This window comes from Manis javanica, chromosome 1, assembly GCF_040802235.1.
Source record: "Manis javanica isolate MJ-LG chromosome 1, MJ_LKY, whole genome shotgun sequence".
NCBI classification, from domain to species: Eukaryota; Metazoa; Chordata; class Mammalia; order Pholidota; family Manidae; genus Manis; species Manis javanica.
This window is the reverse complement of record NC_133156.1, coordinates 196075673-196101127: the sequence shown is the minus strand read 5'-3', so window position 1 is coordinate 196101127 and position 25455 is coordinate 196075673. Positions and strand designations below refer to the sequence as shown.

General features: G+C 39.1%; 1 long non-coding RNA gene across 1 annotated transcript; it reads right to left on the bottom strand.

The window, feature by feature from the left end:
* Positions 1-5931: 5931 nt before the first annotated feature.
* On the bottom strand, positions 5932-17394 carry LOC140849936 (uncharacterized). Its single transcript, XR_012132378.1, has 5 exons — positions 17223-17394; positions 16286-16899; positions 14272-14373; positions 6486-6546; positions 5932-6404 (listed from the first exon to the last, which is right to left on the bottom strand). It is a non-coding gene; the product is annotated as an uncharacterized lncRNA (long non-coding RNA).
* Between the last annotated feature and the right edge of the window lie 8061 nt (positions 17395-25455).

Below are 25455 nucleotides of genomic sequence, written 5' to 3'. Positions count from 1 at the left end.
GGGACGCCCATTTGACTCTCTTGGTTCTCCTTCAAGGAGCTCCATTGGTGCATCTTTATTGTTCACTACAGAGACAATGTGACTTATTATCTTCCCTGAACATGGCTTCTGCTTTTTGCCTCTTAAAATCAAGTTCCTCTTCTCCACTCACTTATCCACCTACTGAAATTCTATACATACATCAAAGTTTATTAAAAATGCTATATCGTCTATGAAGACTACCTTATTGGTCCCAACTAAAATTAATCTCTGCCTTTTTAATTTACAATAAGAATTTTACAGTTTCCTTAGCATTTATGCATTACTTCTCCCAGTAGTCACAAGTACACTTATTTTCATGCTAGCTTGTAAAACATTAGGTCAGGAAGTTGGCCTATATAATTTCTAAACTCTCTTGTAGTAATTCTATGATTCTGTAACTTCTCTAATACTGTAACTAATAGTAACTGTTAAAAAACTTAGAGTATAAAGACACATCTTTTTATTTTTAAGTGACTATCTTTATACCTCTTATTCTTAATTTTTTCCATCTTTGTTGAGATGTAATTGACATATAACATTGTGTAAGTTTAAGGAGTACAGCGTGTTGATTTGATATACTTGGATATTGTGAAATTACCACCTAGCGTTAGCTAACATCTCCATTACTTCATATAATTACCATTTATTTTTTGTGGCAAGAACATTTAAGTTTTATTCTCTTAGCAGCCTTTAAGTATATAACACTGTATTATTAGCTATAATCACCATGCTGTACATTAGATCCCTTCTTGTCAAGAGCTTAATATGTCTTTCTTCTTTGACATTTCCCTCTTCCTGAACTACTCAATGACTTTAGGGAGCCATTGTCCAATAGAACTTTCTGCCATAATGGGATGCACATGTGATTATTGAGCACTTGAAATATGCCTAGTACAAAGGAAGAACTTAAATTTTACTTTTATTTCATTTTAATTAATTTAGATTCAAATTTAAATAGCTACATGTGGCTAGTGGCTACCATATTGGACAGCATAGCTCTAAAAATCTTTTGCACTCCAAAAAAAATGTTTTAGTCCCGGTTTGCACCCAAATGGAGTATCACTGGGCTCAGGAACCACAATGGCTGATGCTTCCCATCACCAAATGATGTTGCTTATCAAAGTTCAGTGCTGCGTTGCCTGCCTACAGTTGCTGGTCCCTTGGTGCAAAAGGAAGGTGATAGGACCCTGCTGCTCCTATACCAAACCCGGAGGGGTATTATCCCACTCTCTTGAGCTGACCTGGCTACACTGCCCATGTTTGGACTCTAACGCTGGAAGTCTTCTTATTCATGTTTCCATGCAAAACGACCATCCGGGTCTACTGCAGCAACTAAGAATCAGGATCAGGACCAGAGGAAATTCTTTTGTTCATCATCTCATGGATCCCAAACCACTGATACTTTCTCTGTCTAGATATCCACCACTAGGAGACATATGGCTTTTCTTTTTGAACCCTCAAAAGCACAAGGGATCTGCCTTTGGATTCCTCCAAAAAGAGACCCTTTGACAAGGATTCAACTCTAAGTAGATTTTTAGGAGGTGATCCTATGAAATATCACTAAAGGGGAATTGAGAAGCAAAATAGGGAAGTGAAAGAAGCCAGTAAAGGATAGTGTATCAATTACCACAGGGCAACTAAAGCTCAACCCTCCTGGAAAACTTTAGAAGGTAGCATAGAACATGCCTAAGAGTTACCCCAGTTGAGAGGCAAGTACGATGCTAGCTATCCACCATCCACCAAACTCCCATGAGGTCACTGGTCTAGGGCTTCTCCTGGAGGCATTAGCTCCTCAGTGCTCTCAGCATGCTCTGAGGGTGGCCAAGTGTGCCCTCACTGCAGAAAGTCCTCAAGCAGAGTTACATGAATTTGTAATATGAAGTCACTAGAGTGTAGAGGTGAGCTGGGGAGTGACACTGCCTGCTCCAGGATTCTGGACAATGGAGTACTCATACTTCCTTCTATAAAATTTTATGCATTACTGGCAATTTTATGCAAAATTGGCTCTCTTAACTGGCACCTTACCTCCAGGGACAACACCCCAGAAGTTTCTCAAAAGAGAAGTAGATTCTGCTACAGTTATAAAATCCCGGTAGGGGGCACTGACTCTCATAAGCTAGCCCATTTCAACTTGGTTTGCCTGTTAGGTAACATACTGACCATGCAGTGTATGAAGAACATCAAATACAATTTTTATGTGGTCTGAAAAGCACAACCAAAATTAAATTGGAACTATTTCCACAGGTTCCTTTTAAAAATGTTTTTTTATTAAGGTATCATTGATATACACTCTTATGAAGGTTTCACATGAAAAACATTGTGGTTACTACATTCTCCCATATTATCAAGTCCCCCCCATACCACATTGAAGTCACTGTCCATCAGTGTGGTACATCTCCACAGGTTCTAACAGTAGAAACAGCTTTGTACCAAAAAAGGGGAGTTTGGAATTTGAAGATATCTTAAAACTTCAGATTTTAAATGTACACATTTTCATTAACTCTTGCCTTCTCCAGTTTCAGTAGGAATGAGCAGTTTCATGTTGGCAGAGGTGAATGGGATATATGAGGTCCCATATGCACAATGTGGAAAAATTTTTGTAAAATAATTGGACAGTGGAATCTGTTTTTAAATATAGTCAGGTGGAATTTAGTGATGGGGGAACTACTCTAGAAATGAACTTAGTGTTTCTTCATGGTAAAAGCATTTGGCTTGGTTTGAAATAGATTATTTTAGAAATCTCATTGATTACACTCTCATTGATATATCCTCTCATGACTTCTTGAGGTCTGAAATAGAAGATTTTTACTTGCAAACTTAACTGGGTCTATATGCAAATATTTACAACCTCTCCAGATATGCAGAGTATCACTAATAGGGGAGCTACTGGTCATTGTGCTGTTTCTCATTGAATATTGAGAGTGTGATATGAAGATTTATCTTGTAAATATCACTGGTTATAGACTTGTAAACTCAGAGATATATCATCTACAGTTTGGCTTTGAATACAGAGCAAATGATTTTTAAAATAAAGTCAAAAAAGATAATTAATATTTCATAATCTTAATTAACTTTTCCACTGCACATTGATTTTTAATGTTATTTGGGGTGTAATTTGTGATTATTGCTTCAAAGACAAATCAGATAATCTGATCACAAACTTGAATGTTAAAGGTAATGTGAACATCTTGTTTGACTTGAGAAATTAGTCATTAAGTTCCTCAATTAGTTCTGTGCTTATTCTGAGGAAATTGCATTACACAAGTGAATAAGGCTGTAAGCTTTTGGAATAATAAAGAACTTAGTAAGCACATTGGGTTGGAGATACGTGAATTACTGGATATTTGGGAAAAGAGGAATCCTGTACCAAGTTTTCCAGTGCATTTACAAACATGATAGGATTTAACAGATCGTTGAGCACAGTAGATTTAAAAGTGTTTTTGTGCTAGTAGACACCTGATCCTCAAAACCAGCCAGAATTCTGCAAACCCACTTGCTGACCCAGTAGAGGTGAGCCATGTACACCAACCAGGGCTAGAGGGAATTGCCCAGGACCATCCACCTCTCATCATGACTCACTTCCCCTCTGATCTCATCTTCCCATCCTACAGTACTTGGCTCCAAGACTCTGACTTTAATTCTTCCTTCTGAGTGACCCCTTCAGATTTAACTCACCCCACAATTACTGGGATGTCGGCTCTCTCTCTTCTTTCCCCTTTGTTGCTCCAGTGACTCTTCCTGCTTCAGCTGAAATCTCTCTGCTCCATCCTCTGTTCTGGTCATTCAGTTTATCTCCAGCTAGCTGCATTCTCATTCTGACTACTAGGATGGCCTGGGACAGACAGTGACATGAGAATCTGAAAATCACATTATTTTGAAGGAGCTTTAATAAGTGACTCCTAAATGTTAGAAAATGTATGTAACTTTAAAATCATACTCATTCTTATATAGTGTTTTGGACTAGTCAAGCATCATCTCAGGAGGAAATGTGTCTTCTGGGTATCACTTGGTTGGAAAGTTACTTGCCTTTTTGGGTCATATACTTCATATATAAACTAGAACTAACTTTCGATAATTATTGCTGCCATTTACAACAGTAAGTACTTTACATGTATGACCTCATGTAATCTTCTCCATAATCCTAGATTATTCACAACCCCACTTTAAAGACAGACTACTGACTTTCAGAGTTCACCCAGCCTAGTAAATTGCAGAGTTGGGATTAAAATCTAGGTCTCATCAGAATCCATGGCAGAATATCTCGTTGCTAGAATTAAACAGAATGTAACATGTTTGGCATTAACTAGGAACTCAATAATATTGATTTTTCTTCCTCTTCTTTTTTCTTTTCCCTTCTCCCTCTCATCTCCGGGACTCTTAACCAAATAACTCTTCACTTGTTGGGGATTCTTTCAGGAATTTCTCTTTAGAGAAGAGGCAGGACACCACTTACACTATGATTTCTCCCACCAAGTGGGTGATGAGAGGGAGAGCTGGTGGCATGGAGGACTGGACACATGCTCGTACCATCCCTGCTTCTGCCCCTCTGCACGGTGTGTGCTGGGAGCAGTAGGTGCAGGAAGGGACAGAAAGAATCCTGTACCTATTTACTTCTTCACGAATAAAAGAGTAGTAACCTTCACATAAAAGTTCTCCCCTTCTGCAATATTTCTGTCCTTAGTGTGTTTTAGTTGTTTACAGCTGGAGAAAGTAATTAACTTGGTAATATAAGCATTTTTCCTTTTAAAGGAGAGAAAGGTCTACCAATCTCCAGCTCTTGTCAAAAATGAAGTCATATTAACCCTCATTCTTAAAAATATATGGCTCTATCAACCAGGTTCTGGGTTCCTACTATCCTGAGAGCCAGGTATCCTAGGGCAGTGGGGTTGAAGGTAAAAGGTTGGAGGTAGGAGGATGTGATTCTACATCTCGAAAACAAGACTCTCTTTGTGTGTATGTGATTTTTTTTTTTTTTAGAGGAAAACAGGCAATGCTTCTTTATGGCATCTGGCATGGAGCCTGGGGATATTTCTTTTATCTCATCCCATAAATAAACTGGATGACTGCCAGGGAAGAAGTAAACTGGGACAAAGGTCTTAGTGTCTACTATATGAACCTCTCTGAAAACTCCAGGCTGACACTTCATACAAGGGCTTTAAAGGGTATTTTGAGTCTTTCTGCATGGGAAGCTTGATACTCTGTCTTCATCAATTTTTTTCCACTTAAAAATTTTTTTAATGGACTCACAAGATGATTTAGTATCTCTCTGTAATATGTTGATAAGTATCTGCACCAGGAAAATGTACTGTCGATTTGCTTATTGCTTACCCTGTGATGGGTGATAAGCTAATTCTTGGTAATTCTAAGGATAATGATGATTCAGTACCACTAGTCCAACAAGGCCAAATTCTTTCTTAGTTAAAAGTCTAAATTCTACTCTCCTAAGGTAACTCAGTAAGTTAGGTGGAACTCTAAGAACTGCCTATCTGAGGGTAAGAAACCAACCAATTTGCTAGGTTTTTAGGATTTTGTCCTCAAGGGGGATTTTGAAGCTTTACATCTTTCTGTTGCTGTGAATTGCTATTGAGGGTGAGGAAATATTAAATCAGGATGACAAGACTGGCCAAGTGATACTGAGTCAGTCACCAAAGGGAGGACATAGCACATCTTCCAGGATGCTCGAGGATTTAGGGAATTGTTCTCCATCTGCATTGCACATGAGGGTGTCGGGCAGTGTAAAGAGTATGTACCCATTTGGGGCATGGGCATCTTGAACAGCTAATTTGATAAATCAACAGAAGACCACAGGGCAAACTGTATGTGAAAACAGAGGAAGAATGATTGAGACCTGCATGAATTAATTCATCTTTTGAATTTTCTTTTAGCTTTAAAGAAAAGTCTTTCCCTCCTTTCAGTGAACACTTACATTCCTATTGTCAAAATCATTCACTTAACAGTGGCACTTGTCACATTCTGTTTGTATTGTGAATGAAATTTTCACACGTAAGTGTTTAATATCTCAACTAGATGGGGACTTCCTCGGGCAAGGGGCTGGGCTTTCCACTTCTGTGTGTCCTTGCATCTTCCAGCTTTGAACTTCATACTACTGATGCATAATTCACCATTAATTATTATGAATTATACATTGTTGTTATGAATTGTTATTATGATCATCAATACGACTCATTATTCATACTTGATGAAAGTTCAAAGTTAAAAGTACACAGGATACTTTCTTTTCCATGCAGTTGTGCAGAGTTAAGACAAGTTTGACTCAGGTTCCGAAGCTCTTGTGTAAGGAACTCTCTTTATAGGTTTACACTCAGATGCAGTTTACTTATTTCAGTTAGAATTTGCCAAGCTTCCTTGTGATGATTTATAGCCTAAAAAAAGGAAATAAGAATATCTAAGTATTCAGTGAGTTTATAGTCTAAATTATGATTGGTAAATAGAGTTTAACTTACATGTCTATCTTTCAGTTGATGGTTGCTCCTTTGATTACTGACAAGGATTATGAAATCCAGTCTAGATTCAGTAAGAAAGAATGCTGTGATCAATTAGCAATATCTACCATTATTTGACATTGAAGAATGGAGAATGGTAGCATGGATTCACAATTGCCAATTTACAGAAAGAATTCAAATTCTAGATAGCAGAAGAAGCATATATTTGTAATTGATCAATCAATGCTTTAATCAAATTTGTTTGGCACAAAGTAACAAACAAATATATGAATTACATTAAATAATTATTTATTAGTATTTTTGGGCTGCTATAACAAAATAACCATAGATTAGGTGGCTTAAACAACAGAAATATTTTCTCACAGTTCTGAAGGTTAGAAGCCTAAGATCAATATTTGACCAAGTTCAGGCCTTGTAAGAGCTCTCTTTCTGGCTTGTAAAAGGTAGACAACTGCCTTTTATATAAACATGACCTCTTTTTTTTGTGTTCTCAACTTGAGAGAGTGATGAGGCCCGATGGAGTCAGGGCCCCAGCCTTATAATCTCATTTAATCTAAATTACTTCTTTATTGGCCCAAATACACGATTACCCTGCTATGTGAAAGCTGAGCATTCCTATGAAACCTTTGTAAGCCAAAATGGCTTACAGTGAAGCATACCTCCTGCTTTCTGAAAGTTCACTTAAGGCCATGTCATTTGTATGGAAGACCTACATTAGTACCTGCTTTTGCTAACTGAAAGAATTCTGAAGGTGATTGTTGCTTTTGTGAGAAAGCCTTTATTGTACTAATGTAGGTCTTTTATAAAACTGATGTGGCATAAAGTGAACTTTCAAAAAGCAGTGGGTACTCATGGAGCCACATTGGGGAGTTAGGGTTTGAAGATACGAATTTTGGGGGGACACTTTCAGTCCATAACAATATGTGATATAAAGGATAGGTTTATGTCTCCTATTCAGAGAATGTGATACCACAGTAGTTACAGATCTAGGGAGAATTATTTTTTAAAAAGCAAGACATCAAAATTTCTTAATGTTTTTCACATTAGATGCATTTATGAGTTTTGAACACCTCTGATCTTATGGGTTGTTCATTGAACTCAAGTAAGCTACATAGTGCAATTTTTAAAATTATATCAAGGAAGCCAATAGTTCAAAGTAACTAAACCCATACAAGGTGGTAGATGGGTTTGAAAATGTATTTAACAAAAAAATCATGTACTTCTAAATCTTAGTGATACCTTAAAATAGTAACTAACCATTAAAAAATACTATCCTCCAAATTATGTTAACTGCAAACTTTTTATCTTGAAATACGCCATCCTTCCTCTAACTACCAACATGCCTCATTTTTGTACTGTTATGTGCTTAATAGATTGAAAAATATCACATATGGATATATCCATTACAATGGAATTTAGAAATATGATTTCTTAAGGCATCATTTGCTCTCAGTGAAATTTAAATCTAGAAAGTTTTGTTTTGTGTATGAGGTTTTATATTCCGCTCTGCAAGAAGATTCATTTATTGAAGTGATCAGATATTAGAACTAGTTATTACCCCTAAAAAAACAGAAAATACATATGTGTTTGGATTTTGACCCCATCCAGCTCTTACTTCATTCCACCCCTCAAAGGTTTTATATTTCAGAGTAAATAATTTTTTAAAATAACACTTTTTTTCTTAATAAAATAAAAGCCAATTCTTAGCTTCAAATGGCTCAAAATGCCTGGTAATTTCTCTTTTGTCCTGACATGACCAAACTGTAGAACACCCACACAGATGATGAAATGGATTCCTTAATTTTAATCCAAACAGAACCTTCATAAAATATTTAATGAATTCTTGTTTAAGATATGGAAAATCATAAGAAATATTTTATTTATCCTTATTCCTATCTCAAAGGTTTTCTCAAATTATTAGCATGAGAGTGATGCAGTGGCTCAAGGTGACACAGTAGAGTAAAACTGTGTAATGATTGAAGTGTATATATGAAAAAGATCTGAGAATTATATAAATAGGGAAACACAGCATTTTAGGAATTTACTACGGAAAAATCTTTTCATGTCTTTGGGCAATATACTATAATAAGTAGAATTATTATCTGATATATTCATTAATGTTTATCTTGTTTTTCCAATTAAAAAATATTAACTATAGATCAGAGCAAAGAATATAAAAATCATAATTCTATCACTCGATATTCACTGAATTAACATATTAGCATAGAAATATTTACCAGTAACATTTTGACTTAATCTTTCTTATTTTCAAAATTGGAATTATAAGTCATATAATGCTATATTTGCTTAATAATATATCACAAACATTCTCTTATATAATTACATATTAATTAAATGTAACTATCATACAGGTATATTATTTATTTAACCAATCCCCTATTGCTGAACCTTTACATTATTTGTAATTTTCTTTTATTTCAAGTAAAATTGCCTCAAACATCATCTCAGATAAATTTGCTTGAATGTAAATTATTTTTCTCAAGATTTTCCTGAAAGTGGAAGTCTTCAGTTAAAAGCTTTAGGTTTTTTAATAGCTCTCGTAATATTGCTTTTCAGAAAAATGTGTCTTTTTATGTTCCTATCAGGAATTTGAAAGTGCCCTTTCTCCATACCTTTGCTAATGCAGAGTGTTATTTTCTCCATACCTTTGCTAACAGAGTGTTTTAAGTTTTTATGCTTGTCAAGCTGATAGACAAAAAGTATGATATATTTTTGTTACCTTCTTACAGACTTAACTCTGTGCTTAGGTCAGAACATAGAAGTATAGAAGGAAGCCTTGTCAGTCTGTCTTATTGCTCTAAAGACTAATTTTAGATTGATGCCTTTTCATTAACCCACTCAACAAATGTTTTTTGAGTGCCTCTTCAAAAAGAGCAAGAATTTAAAGTGTAAAATTTTATATTTGGAGATTCAGTAATATTCCTCAGTTGGTGCTGCATTAGCACCATGGCCCATGCTGGGATGTTTTCTTGTTTTCTTTTACTATTTCCCCTCCTTTCATCCTAATCTCCATTCCTTTTCTCTTCTCTTTCATACGTAGCTATTCTAGTGTGTTTGAAATATATACTGGATATGTATGTTTTCTTGAAGACTACATAGTGTTTTGTGATTTTGTGTAAATGTGTTTTTAATTTATATAAATCTTGCATTATCTTGCATTTTTCACTCTAAACACTATATTTAAAAAAATTAAACACTGTCCTTGTTATTGTGAGCATCTTCAGATTTTTGCTTGTATTGCTACAAAAAAAGTCCATGGTGTCCACCTGAGGTCCAAAGGAGGAAAATGTTTGTGTTTAATCCATCATTTGGGGAAGGCCAAATGAACATTTATGTTTTGTTATTTCTTGAATAAAGGAGATCATAATTTACATGTGGTTTATATATGGTTACATGATTTATATGTGGTTACATATGTCTATAATGGATCTGTAAATTTCTGAGAGGGCTGCAAGAAATTTTAGGAAAGCTTAAATTGATAGTATCCCCTTAGAACATCAACACTCCTGGGAGAAGCTACATAGTTGTGTCCATCCTGCATATACACCCAATGGGACATGTGCAGCATGCCACTGACTTTAAGTTTGGAAGGCTGGCAGCCCATATTGTGGTGTGGCTCTCCTACACTAAGTGGGGTACTGCAGCCAGGAATACAATGCTACCTCATGTCTTGTATCTTCAGCATCATTCACAATGTCTGCCATGTAGGAGGCACTAAAAAGGTATTTGTTGAGTGGTTTAATGAAAAGGAATCACTCTAATGTGAATCTTAGAGCAGTAAGATAGGGAGACAAGGATCAGTGAGGGATTTCTAAGGAAACAGCTTGTAGGTCATGGAATAGAATTCACCCATGTCTTATTCTCCTTTCCTTCCTGAGCATTTAGAATGCTACATTTCCTAGTCCTTTTGCAAGTAGGTGAACCTGTTTGACTAGTTGAAGCCAATGACCTATGTGTGAAATTGGGATGTGCCGTTTCTACACCCAGGTATGGAAGAGCCTGTGTGCCACATGCAAGCTATTTCTCCCCTTTTTCAGTCATCTTGGAGGTAACATGCTCAGATTATGCAGCTACAAGATAGAAAACATCAGATAGCCCTGGGTCCAGGGACTGTGAGGGGAAAGACTATCCCTCTTTCTTTCTCTGCCAATACACATTGGGAAGGGGGTTGGATGTGTTGGAGAGGGGGTTACATTTTAAGTAATGTGACCAGAAAAGCCCTTACAGAGATGTTCAACTTGAGACCTGAAAGCCTGAGGGAAGTGAGGGAGTGAGGCACGTGGGTCAGGAGTATTCTGAGCAGAGGGAGCAGCAAGTGCCAAGGCCCTAAGGTGGAACTGATTCTGGGGTGTTAAAGGAAGTGGGACAGAGTCAGTGTGACTGCAGCTGAGTGAACAAGGGGAAAAGTGATAGAGGTAAGGCCAGACAGAGGACTGGAGATGGAGGACAACAGAGTATAAACCAACACGGGTCATTTTAAGGACTCTGGCTTTAATTTTGAGTGGAATAGGAAGCATTGGAAAATTGGAAAGTTTTGTCTATTAGAGTGACAAAATCTGATTTACATTTAACCTATATTGAGAATAGATCAAGGGTGGTGAAGGGTAGTCAGGATGGGCAGTTCAGAGGCTGCAGCAATAATCCAGGTAAGTGATGGCAATCACTCAGATCAGGGTGAGAACAGTGGAAGTGGTGTGAAGCAGCCAAATACTGGCTACATTTTAAAGGTAGAGCCAGTGGAGGTACAGATGATTAGATGAGGGTTTTGAGAGGAAAAGTCAAGGTTGAATGCATGGTTTTTGGCCTGTGAACCTAGGAGAATAGCATCACCACTTGTAGAGATGTGAGACTGCAGTGAGAGTAAGTTTAGGAGACTATCAGGAGTTCAGGTCTGGATGGGTTAGGTGTGAGACACCCACTGGACATGCAAGTATTGATGAAGGGGGATCACACAAGCCTTGCTGACCAGGACTCCAATCTGGTGAGAGCAATGGGGTTGACACCACCTTTACTTAAAAGATTGGGGTCCAGGTTTTCTAAGTGAAGACTCAAACTTTGAGCATATTTGGGAGTCAATTCCCTGATTTCTATTGGGCAGGCTCACTTGGAACTGCCTTTCCCAATCATTATGATTAAGATGACTTTCTACAAGATTAGCTATTCATCTACCAACAAATACATCTCCACATGAAAGCCATCCACTTGGCAGTCAAAAAGGCCAGAATTTCACACTCTGTGTGTGAAAAATCACCTAAAGCCACCATTCTCAAAACTTCTGCCTCCTTGGATCTGGGATTCATTTCCAGATTTTCAGATCTCAGGAATGAAGATGGAAAGTATATTTTAAGGCAAAGCAATTTATGCTTATTCTTCCAGCATAAAAAATTACATTTCCATATTGGAGTCATGTTTGGTTTCTAAACCTGTTACCATAGCTATAAGAATTATATTCCCCTGCTTTCCTGGTTGCATTGTTTATATTCCTTAGCTAACAACATCTAAACCTTTTTTTCCTTCCTAACTCGGAGATGCCATTTATTCCAACACTTTGCTTCATGAAACATTTATATTTACTATATATGTGAGTTTTATGTAGAGGAATTTCACATGCTGCCCCCACCCCCCTCTTTTTGGGGACATGATTTGCTTGTTTTCTGGTGCCAGCCATACACCACTCTTCTCCAGGCATCACACATCCACTCCTAATTGTCACACGTGTTGAACTTGACAGCACCGTGTCTGTGACTGGTAAACAGTGATTCATTCCATATGCTACAGTTCTGTACAAGTGTCATTTCTGGGACTCAGCACTCATGGAATACTTTGTCAGTTGTTATTTCTGTTTATCTCCCTGTTTATTCATTTACATGATTCTTTACTTTATGGACTCATCTTGTTTTTGTCATCTTCCTATTGTTTTCCTTTTAGATTTTACTCTGTTCTTTTATTCTGCACTGAAGGGAAATTGAATGCTTCACAGACCTGCCAGCCGAGGGGCAAGTTGTGCTTCTCCCACTAACTGGAAGGGTTCAGCATTGTACCCTTGACCTATGTCAGTCACGTAACTCAGATGCTTCTCTGGATGGCCCCAGGTGAAAAAATGGGGCTGAATTCAAACAACTTGTATGGTGAAATGCCCTTTGCTGTGGTATTATATGGAGCCCAAATCATGACCAATCCACTGTGGTGGGCCTGAGGGAGCCACAAAGTCCCGACTACAATTCCTTGATTCTGACAATGAGAAGGAGCCATTTCCTAGTGTAGTCATCAACCTGGTGGGCAGGGTCACTATGTGCTCATGGGCACTGCATTCTACATTAATGTACCCAGCTGACAGCAGATGGGGGCTGGAATGCAGCCCATGGTCTATCATGCACCCTACTTACAATGGTTAATTTTATGTGTCATGGTGTGCCTAGATATTTGGCCACACACTATTATAGGTGTGTCTGTGAAGATACTTATGGATGAGGTTAACGTTGGAATCAGTAGCCTGAGTAAATCAGGTTGCCTCCCTAGGGTGGGTAGCCCTCATCCAATCTGTTGAAGGCCTGAATAGAATAAAAAGGTGGAGTAAGGTAGACTTTGCTGTCTGCCTGACTGTCTTCAAGCTGGGACATCAGTTTTCTTTTGCTTTTAATTCAGGTTCACACTGAAACCTATGCCATCAGCTATCCTGGTTCTGAGACTGGGACGATCCCAGCAATTCTCCTGAGTCTTTAGTTTGCTGACTGCTAATCTTGGTACCTCTCACCTTCCATAACTGTGAGAACTAATTCCATATATAGATAAAAATAAGATACACTAACACACTATTGAGACACCCAGGGAAGTGGTACCTTTTGCTAATTCAGAGTTTCCTATGGTCTACCCAAAGCTCTGGCAGTGGGTATGGAGCTGGGTATGGAAAGGTGGGAAGGGTCTACGTATAATTTGAAAAATTATGTCCCCTGCCACTCCCACATACCTTAGTTTGGCTGTGGTTTAAAGCTCCTGTTCTCAGCAAGAGTCTTATGGGTGATTCTGAAAATGTGAGTGATGGAAGCAATTAAGGGCTTTAGTTCTTCTGCTACATTAGCAGTGAACCCTGAGAATACCTTTGCTTCTTGGAGAGAGATATAGCAAAATAGGGATGAGTGATATCCATAAAAAAATGCCCGAACTTTGTATTTTGATGGGACAATTTATACTTTCAACATGTTCCTGTTACTGTTTTAATACAAAGAGGCATGCCATCCTTGCTACCATTCTTATTGCAAACATGCAGAAACAGAGCTGCAGAGGGGACAACTGAATGTCCCCATGACCAGAGGCCAAGTTTCTTCTCCAGTTGAGTCACTGTCCAGGTTCATAGGCTCTTTCTAGCTTTCCCCACAGGCCTGGCTAAATAGTCAGAACATTAGCATGTTCTTTCTAAGCACTCCATTTCTTGGAAAAAACAGAATAGTATGATTAAGAGCATACTTTTCTTAAAGAACAAATGCTGGAGGTCCTGGCTGATGCAGATGATAATTTTTTTTCCCTGAGAAAATGGCTATGTTTACTTGGGCTTATAATTATGTTTTAATCTAGTTTTCTACTTTCACTGCCCAAAGTCTCTTCTCTGATTGCTGTAAAGAATCCTCACATACAGAAACACACACACACATATCAGGACTGTTTTTTTCAGCAGTTGTCTAATAAAACACTCAAACTGCACATAGGGCTCTGTGATATCACACTGATCACTGCAGAAGAGCTAAATGTGAGGTTATGTTTGCATTACCTGATATATTGCCCTCAAAATAAGAATTATTGTTGGTGCTCATCCACAGCAGGGGTGAGAGAGTAGCAGCAATTTTATGATGCAGCTGAAGTTCTTTGTGCCCTAGAGAGAAGATGAAAGTCAATGCACTGGAGAACCAATGTTTTGTTTTTGTTTTCAGCTGCTATCCAAATTGTTTTTAGGATTTCTTGCACTTTTATGTAACCTTCCTCTGGGACATTTAATGCCAATTAAAGCAACATGGTCAGCCACTCTTCCAACTCTGCAAAGACCACCTCTGAAGGGTATTTATGAGCATACATAATGGACTCCTAAATGATTTTCTGAAGTTTCGTGATCTTCATATTCACACATCTTCCTAGGAAGGTTGGCTAAAGTTCTAGGTCAAGAATGTTTAAGAGAAAATGGTAGAAGTAGATCTCAGTCAACCCTTCAGAATTATCTTTACCTGACACCACTGCTTACCAAAAATCCAGTTCTAGTTCCCAAGGCTGCATCCTGTGAGAAGCAGGGAATTCAATGAACGCTGCTTGGCTCCAGTTAGCTTATCCCCTCCTCAAGGTGATGAGGCACTCAGGAATGAAAGAGTGATAAGCCCTGTTTTCCTGGTTCACACTATTTTTGGGTATGATTGAAGCTTGATTAAGTCCACAGTGGAATGAATCTCCTCTAAGCTCAGGAATTCCTAAATCCTAAGGAATTTCCTCTAGTTCATCAAGCCTTTATTTGCCATTGATTTAGGTCAGCACTTCTTCATCTTTGATACTCTTATAAATCACCTGGAGATCATCAAAAGGCAGATTCCCAATCATTAGTTCTACAGTGGGGGTGGAGATTCTAAATTTCCAAGAAAGTCTTTGGGGAAGCTGATGCTGCTGGTCCACAGACCACACTACATAAAGGCCCAGAGTGAAGTTAATTCCTATGTCCTTGATTCCTTTCCTGCTCTTTCTTTTGATGCTCACACTGTGTGGTTGGGACCTCTACTACCTCTTGCTTCACTTCCAACCTCATTCTGCATCTACTGCTAATAAGAGTGTCTAAGATTGGCCTCTCATTACTCAAGTCTGCTCATAATTCATCTGGCCAACCTAAGGTAGTCTAGCTTCTAGTTCTTTGACAAGCCTTCAAAGGATATCACTTTTGGTTTCTAAGGAACTTGGAATGAATTTTCCAGAAAATAAAATTCTTCTGCCCTGAATATTCCCCCAAAGACACTGGTGGTTTTTGTTTCTTCTTCTGGCTGGGTAGTACTAACTCAGTGTATGGGGGTAATGTTAGCTCTAAAATCTAATTCATGGCTTCTTATGGGTAGACATGTGGTACAAATGTAAATAGGATTCATAGAATCCTCTCAGGCATCCCAATACCCAGAATGAATGTGTGAATTAGTTGTTGCCATGACCCTCACTGCAAAGACAACAAACAAAACTTGTATGAGGTAGGCAGACACAGAAGTCCCACATATGGATCTATTGACTGATTACATCAGAATCAGCCAAGCCTTCAAATGTACATTTCCAAGACTTCACTCCTGACCAACAGAATCTATTTCCTGGGGGGAATTTATATTGTTAAAAAGCACAAAGTAGTTAGGTGCTTGCTGTGCTGATGACCAAATATTAAACACCTGCAATATATCCAGTCACTACAAGAGTTACTGAGTACTTGCTATGGGTCAAGCACAACACAAACTCAACTGCTCCCTTCATACCTCTTCCAGCTGAAAGTGGGAAGTAAACCGAACAGAAATGATTACCAGTGATAAGTGTTATGAAGGAAACAAACAAGGTGATGAACTCATGGTGGACTGGGTCCTTTAGATGACCTAATTAGTGATGGTGTCTCTGGAGCAGTGATATTAGGCTGTGACTTGAAGGGGTAGGAATTATGCAGTAGCATAGCAGTGCTTTTGCAAAGAGCATCATATGTGAACATCCAGTGGGAAAGAGCATGCTTTAGGAACTTCACTAGAAGCTACCAAACCAACCAAAGAAACAATTATGTTTCTTACCTGCAAATTACTCTGCTAGGACTTCTTTCCTAGGTGGCAAACGCATAAGGAGTCCCGCTTTCTGTCACCTTAAGAGTGTGTTCTCGTTCTTTGCTTGCTCTCCTGTGAAAGCCAAAAATCCTTCTGAATTTGGGTCTCAGTGAATATGCCATGGAGACCTCTTTGTCACTTCTTGTAGGGCTGTGCGGAAGGTTCAGGGCTGCAGCCCCCTGCAGAGTCCTCGAACTCCTCCTGCTCTTCTGGCGCAGGTGAGAATCTTCAGGATGATATTCCCTATTAAGTGGGTGAGTCTGGCTGGAATCTTGGATTCCTCGTCTGTAAATGGTATAAGAATGCCTGTCCCATAGTTGATTCTGTAAAACTGTGTTCTTCCTCTAGGATAGTTCTTGTCCAGTCACAATGTGACTATAGCCCCCTGGAAGGTTTCATGTAAATGACAATGAGTTTACCTCAATTTTTGATCTGTCAGTTATCATTTCAAATTAATGAGGACCTTTTAGGCTAACATCCCAGGTGATACTGATCTTGCCAGGGCCATGCTGTTTGAGAAACTGTCCATCTACCTATGAGCAGACATCCTCATCAAACTTGCATACACTCAAGGCAGATGCATTCTGTGTTAGGAGAAAAGAAATTTATTGAGCAAATGTGTGAAGAGGCATTTTTACTTGTGAGACTCTTTACTGTCTATTTTAGGCAGTTTAGCAAAGGGACTGAAATGTTTCAGATGGTGTGTGGGTGGGTCTGTGCTGGGACAGACAGGGTTACACCAACTCCATGGGTGTTTGTCTCACAGGTCAGACCCATTAGACAGTCCCTGCTTTTAACACTTTCTTCCTTTTCTCTACTCTTGGGGTTACACCTTCTCAAAGACATGTCCAGTGACCATGGCAGGAAGGCATTACGATGGACATCTGGGATGTGCGTGATCTCTCACCTTCCTATACAGAGGTCTCTTCAGGAGTAGCCTTCCTTGCACGCTTTTCCCGACTGCTCACCAGGACCTAGGCACCCCAGAGACGAAGCCTCAAATGCATCCGAACAGCCTTCACTGTGCTCCTACAACAAACATTTTACGTGGCAGGTGTGGTGGAGGTTCACTGATGAATAGACAGGTCCCTGCCCTCCAAAAAAAAAGAAGAAAAAGTCAATAGGTATCCAACTAGCTATAAAAGAAGAAAGACTGTGGTAACTACAATAATATAGATAAAAAGGACATGCTTTGTTAAAAATGGGCTGTATTCATTTCGTATTGTGGCCACAAATTTAGTGGCTAAAACGGCAGACATGTATTCTCTCACAAGTGGCCAGAAATTTGAAGTTGGTCTCAAACTGCTAAAATCAAAGTGTTAGAAAGGCGTTGTTTCCTCAGGAGGCTCTAGGGGGAACCTTTTCCTTGGCTGTACCAGTTCCTAGTGGCCACCCGCATTCCTTCACTTGTGCTGCATCACTCCAATTTCTGCTTCTGTAGTAATATCGCCCACTCTTCCCCTGCCTGCCTCCTACACGGATACATGTGATTGCGTGTAGGGTAAGCTAGGATGTTTTTCCTATCTCAAAATCCTTAACATAATCATGTCTGCAAAGTCCTTTATTGCCAAATAAGGATATATATATATATATATATATATATATATATATATATATATATATATATAAAATATATATAAAGTAAGGTAACAGTTTCTAGGGATTAGCATGTAGCTATCTTTCCGGAGTCCTTATTCAGCCCACTGTCATTCTTTTACTCTCTTTCCTGACCAAGTGGTGTCAAAAATGGTATACACTTATTGGTAGTTGCAATATTGCATGTGGCTAGCGAGCACTTGAAATATGGCTTGTCTGAACTAAAGTGTGCTGTAAGTGTAAAATACACAACTAGATTTTGAAGACTTACTCCAAAAAATGCAAAGTAACTCATTAGTAATTTTTTTCTTGTAGATTTCATGTTGAAATAATATTTTGGATATATTAGGTTAAATGAAATACATTAAAATTAGTTTCTTTTACTTTCATTTACTTTTACTTTTTAAATACAACTAGTAGAAAATTTAAAATTATATCTTTGGCTTGCATTCATAATTTGTACTATACTTCTATTGGACAGCGTTCTACATCACCTACAAGAGTAATTCTCAAACTGCTGCCCAACAGAAGCACATGCGGAGTTTGAAAAAAATGCAGGGGGCACACGGCTTATTAAATTAGAAATCTCTAGGGAGAGGGCCAGCTATTGGGATGTTTTAAACTCCCTAGGAGATTCCAATGTGCAGCCAAGGTTGAGAATCCATGGAGTAGAGACCCGAAGGAAGATTAATAGTGGAAACATTAATGGTCCAGGGATTATCACAAATCTGTATGCCCATTTTTTTAAACAAACAACAGAAAATATGGCCTCCTGAAGTACCCTCTGCTTTTGGCTTTCCTTCCTGAGATGCATGCCTCACCCCAACCAGAGTGCAGCTGGGAGTCTGAGGCTGAGGGAGGGGACAGAGCAGCTATTTCCATGAGTCAGAAGACATCTGGGATTTCAACACTCTGAGGGGCAAGTTGACTGGACATCTCTCCCTTGGGTGCATCTGGAAGTTAGATCAAGCATTCCCTGGTAGTTTCTGCTATAGTCCCTAGCAGAACAAAATACAATAAGGGCCAGCAAGCTCCTAAATGCTTGGTTTGTGGGGCTGGATTGAGACAAAGCACTTGCATAGTGACTCAGAGTGGAAGTGTGTTTTGGAGGCATCCATAAGTAATATCTACCACCACCAGACATTGCTGTTACTATATGAGATTCCCAACTATGTCCTGGCTCCACAGAATGGCGTGTTCTCTAAATCTGGGCTCAGAATAAGGCAACCAAGCTAAAGTCCAGTGTACTTCCATTAGTTTTAAAGTATTGCCTGAGAAATTGTTTCTTGGAGCAAGCTAGGATGTTCCACTAGCTGCTTGCGTTACATGATATAACACAGATACATTGAGATAAACGTCAGCCTTGTTCATGCAGTACAATTACTTATGTCTGGCATCAGTGAATAAAACTGTCACCTGAGTGCATTTTGCAGTGATTTGAGGCTAACTTATTAGAGCACCATAATAGCCTACATTTGAAACAGTTTAAAAATTTTTTGCTAAATTGCATAGCACTCCTGACTTCCAAAATAATATATACTAAACATTAATTAGTATTTTCAAAAGGAAGAGGTTTTGTGTATGTGTTACAGGTGGTGAGGCTTTCCAAACAAAGGGGGATTTAAAAATTTTGACTAAAGCTCTCTAGCAAACTTGTTTCCTCCCTCCTTCCCTCTTTTATTGAATGCTGACTCTAGATTAGGAAGTGAGCTTTATCTTCATGGAGTTTAGGAGCTGCTAGAGGGAAAGGTTATCAAAATAAATGGGAAAGATAGAGAAAACCATATATATATATATATATATATGACAAGACTTCCCTTCCTCTTTTGCTTCTTCCTTCTTTCTCTTTTCCACTTTATATATATATATATGCGTGTGTGTGTGTATGTATGTATTATATGTGTGTATATATATATATGTATCAGATAACCTATAAAGATACATAAAAACAAGATAAACGAGAAGAAATTGTGAGGGAGAAATTTGAAAGTAAGAAAATGATGGAAGTCAGGTTAGTGAACAAATTACATTCCTTAAATCTTATCTAAATTGCTGAGGAGGAGCTGCAGTTTAGATCTGACTTTCCAGCAGCTAGTGCAATGAGGAACACACACCAATTGTGTAATTCAGTGTCTAAGATTAAAACTAATGAGCTGCCAAGAAACCAGATAGATTAGGGTCCAGTGTCATAATTAGGCATCATGGGATGTATTTAGCAATGTCCTCAATAGCAGTCCTAATTGCATTAGAGAGTTTAGAAGTCTTTAAGGTTTGGAGAGAGCAGAAAAGAAATCATATTAAATTCTACCTGGAGTTAAACTGTTTTGCTGAGATTGGGCTGGGTTAGTCTGAGCCTTCACCTGTAATGCCCTGCAGCTTGGTATTCTGTTTTAGGTGCTGGGTTACAGGTATGCACTGTAGGTTATGGGGGTGGAGAAAGATACTCACCTCTGATTTCATTGGTGAAGTGTGAACTGATGCAAGGGTTATGATATGGAGGAGATGATGTCTGTGGGAGGATCCAGTGGGAGTTGTCCAGGGAAAAAGGCAGGGAATGCAGTCCATGAATGAGAGAATAGCAGCTGGGGGCACAAAGGTATGGAGTGTGCTGACAGGGAGCTATGGGCAGTCTGGCACTGGCAAAGTATCAACTAAGAGACAATGATGCCTGTGGGAGGATCCAGTGGGAGGTGGAGCTGGAGTAGCAAGGGCCATACAGTGCCCATCTTACATGCTCTGCTAAGGAAGGTGACTTTGCTCTGTGGAGGGGCACTGAGATGCCACTGAAGGGGGTTAGGCAGGAGAGTTGTATCTACTAACTATTGCATTAGTGCGACACAGTATATCGCCCCAAAACTCAGTGGCTTAAACAACAATCACATATTCTCACCATAGATCTGTGAGTTTTCAAGGGGAAGATGGCTCTACTTCAGGTTGGCCATGTGGGGCCCCTATGAAGGAAGAGCAGCTGCTCAAGGTTAGCTCTTCTCCCAGTGCAGTGTGTCAGTACAGGAGGGTGAGGAGGCAAACAGATGTCTCTGGAGGCTCATCAAAAAAGGGATACATTCAGGTGCACCCACATTACACTAGCAAAGCATGTCCCTAGCCAAACACCATATTACTGGGGATGGAAGAGTGACTCCTCTCGTGGAAGCTACTGCAAACTCACATGGCAGAGAATGGTATAAATTATGCACAGAAGTTGTGAAGAATTATGAGCAATGATTCTATCTATGTTAGGGGTGAAGCAGCTGGACTTGAATTTTTGGATAGTTTACCCAACAGTTATGTGGAAAGCAGATTTGAGAGGTGATGCTGGAGTCAGAAGACCCAGGGAGGAGAACCTGGGCTGGTAGGGTGGGTAGTGAGCTGTGATAGAACAAAGTTAAGTCAAAACAAAATATGAGATAAAACCATCTGGACTTAACAACTGGTTTTTTAGATACCACCATTTGCAATAAAGGGTTCCCCACTTAAGGTTACATATGAAACTGTTAGTTACCTATCCAATACCTGTTTTCTTAACTCATATTGTAAGGACTCTGATTTTTTAGTTGTATCATTGATGTGCTTAACTTAAAAAAATTCTTAGCTTCCCTTGAAGCTGAGAGGTTGTCATATGTCACGCCCTGGCTTTTAGGATATAAAAGAGATTCACTTATTTTTTTTTTTTTGAGAGGGCATCTCTCATATTTATTGATCAAATGGTTGTTAACAGGAGAGGGGCAGAGCCAAGATGGCGGCATGAGTAGGACAGTGGGAATCTCCTCCCAAAAACATATATATTTTTGAAAATACAACAAATACAACTAATCCTGAAAGAGAGACCAGAATACACAGGACAACAGCCAGACTACATCCACACCTGTGAGAACCCAGTGCCTGGTGAAAGGGGTAAGATATAAGCCCCAGCCCGGTGGGACCTGAACGCCCCTCACCCCAGCTCCCAGCGGGAGGAGAGGAGTCAGAGCGGGGAGGGAGAGGGAGTCCAGGACTGCTAATTACCCAGCCCTAGCCATCCTCACCAGAGCACAGACACAGTGCATGCGTGGGGTGCTGGAAACTAGGGAAACAGGGCAGCAAGATCTTTGAGCGGGTCCCGAAGCCAGTGCCCCTGTGACAAAGAAAAGCGAGTGCTTTTTGAAAGGCTAAAGGGACAGGGATGCCACAGCTAGAAGGAAGCATCCTGGGTCACAGTCCAGCAGCTGGAAATTCCAGGGAACTCCGGGTGCACTAACCCCCTGGGCAACAGCTCTGAGACCCCTCACAGAGGTAAACAGCCAAACAGCTCCCCATCCATTACCCCTCCGGGGCCCAGCCATAGCAGAGCAGCAGCCTGAGGCTGGTCACACCCACAGCAAGGGAGCTTCCTCCATACCGGCTGGGCAAGATACAGAGACCCAGTCTACATGCAATTGCCCAACACGAGCCACTAGGGGTTGCAGTTGTCCCAGTAAAGAAAGGCCAGGAGCAAGTGGAAAGCCTTGGCTCTCTCAGCTGACAGAAAGTCAATAGCTCACCAATGTACCTATCAACATGAAAAGGCAAAAAAAATTTGATCCAGACAAGACTAACCCAGACAGCTTTGACATCTTCTACATCTTTCCCTGAGAAGGAACCTGGGGAGATAGATTTAACCAGTCTTCCTGAAAAAGAATTCAAAACAAAAGTCATAACCATGCTGATGGACTTGCAGAGAAATATGCAAGAACTAAGGAGGGAGAATACAGATATAAAACAAGCTCTGGAAGGACTTCAAAACAGAATGGACGAGATGCAAGAGACCATTAATGGACTAGAAAACAGGGAACAGGAACACAGAGAGGCTGATACAGAGAGAGATAAAAGGATCTCCAGGAATGAAACAATATTAAGAGAACTGTATGACCAATCATAACGGAACAATATCCACATTATAGGGGTACCAGAAGAAGAAGAAGAGAGAAAAAGGGATAGAAAGTGTCTTTGAAGAAATAATTGCTGAAAACTTCCCCAAACTAGGGGAGGAAATGGCCTCTCAGACCACAGAGGTACACAGAACACCCATGACAAGGGATCCAAGGAGGACAACACCAAGACACATAATAATTAAAATGGCAAAGATCAAAGAAAAGGACAAAGTATTAAAGGCAGCCAGAGAGAGAAAAAAAGGTCACCTACAAAGGAAAACCCATCAGGCTATCATCAGACTTCTCAACAGAAACCTTACCGGCCAGAAGAGAATGGCATGATATGCTTAATGCAATGAAACAGAAGGGCCTGGAACCAAGAATATTGTATCCAGCACGATTATCATTTAAATATGAAGGAGGGATTAAACAATTCCCAGACAAGCAAAAGTTGAGGGAATTTGCCTCCCACAAACCACCTCTACAGGGCATCTTACAGGGACTGCTCTAGATGGGAGCACTCCTAAAAAGAACACAGAACAAAACACCCAACATATGAAGAATGGAGGAGGAAGAATAAGAAGGGAGAGAAATAAAGAATCATCAGACTGTATTTATAATAGCTCAATAAGCGAGTTAAGTTAGACAGTAAGATAGTAAAGAAGCTAACCTTGAACCTTTGGTAACCACAAACTTAAAGCCTGCAATGGCAATAAGTACATACTTTTCAATAATCACCCTAAATGTAAATGGACTGAGTGCACCAATGAAAAGACACAGAGTAATAGAATGGATAAAAAAGCAAGACCCATCCATATGCTGCTTACAAGAGACTCACCTCAAACCCAAAGACATGCACAGCCTTAAAGTTAAGGGATGGAAAAAGATATTTCATGCAAACAACAGAGAGAAAAAAGCAGGTGTTGCAATACTAGTATCAGACAAAATAGACTTCAAAATAAAGAAAGTAACAAAAAATAAAGAAGGACATTACATAATGATAAAGGGCTCTGTCCAACAAGAGGATATAACCATTATAAATATATATGCACCCAATACAGGAGCACCATCATATGTGAAACAAATACTAACAGAATTAAAGAAGGAACTAGAATGCAATGCATTCATTTTGGGAGACTTCAACACACCACTCACTCCAAAGCACAGATCCAACAGACAGAAAATAAGTAAGGACACAGAGGCACTAAACAACACACTAGAACAGATGGACCTAATAGACATCTACAGAACTCTATATCCAAAAGCAACAGGATACACATTCTTCTCAAGAGCACATGGAACATTCTCCAGAATAGACCACATACTAGGACACAAAAAGAGCCTCAGTAAATTCCGAAAGATTGAAATTCTACCAACCAATTTTTCAGACCACAAAGGTATAAAACTAGAAGTAAATTGTACAAAGAAAGCAAAAAGGCTCACAAACACATGGAGGCTTAACAACACGCTCCTAAATAATCAATGGATCAATGACCAAATCAAAATGGAGATTCAGCAATATATGGAAAACAAATGAAAACAACAACACAAAGCCCCAACTACTGTGGGATACAGCAAAAGCAGTCTTTAGAGGAAAGTATATAGCAATCCAGGCATATATAAAGAAGGAAGAAAAATCCCAGATGAATGGTCTAGTGTCACAATTATCGAAATTGGAAAAAGAAGAACAAATGAGGCCTAAGGTCAGCAGAAGGAGGGACATAATAAAGATCAGAGAAGAAATAAATAAAATTGAGAAGATAGAACAGTAGCAAAAATCAATGAAACCAAGAGCTGGTTCTTCGAGAAAATAAACAAAATAGATAAGCCTCTAGCTAGACTTATTAAGAGGAAAAGAGAGTCAACACAAATCAACAGAATCAGAAACGAGAAAGGAAAAGTCACAACGGACCCCACAGAAATACAAAGAATTATTGAAGACTACTATGAAAACCTATATGCTAACAAGCTGGAAAACCTAGAAGAAATGGACAACTTCCTAGAAAAATACAACCTTCCAAGACTGACCCAGAAAGAAACAGAAAATCTAAACAGACCAATTACCAGCAATGAAATTGAAGCAGTAATCAAAAAACTACCGAAAAACAAAACCCTGGGCCAGATGGATTTACCTCGGAATTTTATCAGATATAGAGAGAAAACATAATACCCATTCTCCTTAATGTTTTCCAAAAAATAGAAGAGGAGCGAATACTCCCAAACTCATTCTATGAAGCCAACATCACCCTAATACCAAAACCAGGCAAAGACCCCACAAAAAAAGAAAACTACAGACCAATATCCCTGATGAACGTAGATGCAAAAACAGTCAACAAACCATTAGCAAACCGAATTCAAAAATACACGAAAAGGATCGTACACCATTACCAAGAGGGATTCATCTCAGGGATGCAAAGGTGGTACAACATTTGAAAATCCATCAACATCATCCACCACATCAACAAAAAGAAAGACAAAAACTACATGATCATCTCCATAGATGCCAAAAGAGGATTTGACAAAATTCAACATCCATTCATGATAAAAACTCTCAACAGAATGGGTATAGAGGTCAAGTACTTCAACATAAGAAAGGCCATATATGATAAACCCACAGCCAACATCATACTGAACAGCGAGAAGCTGAAAGCTTTT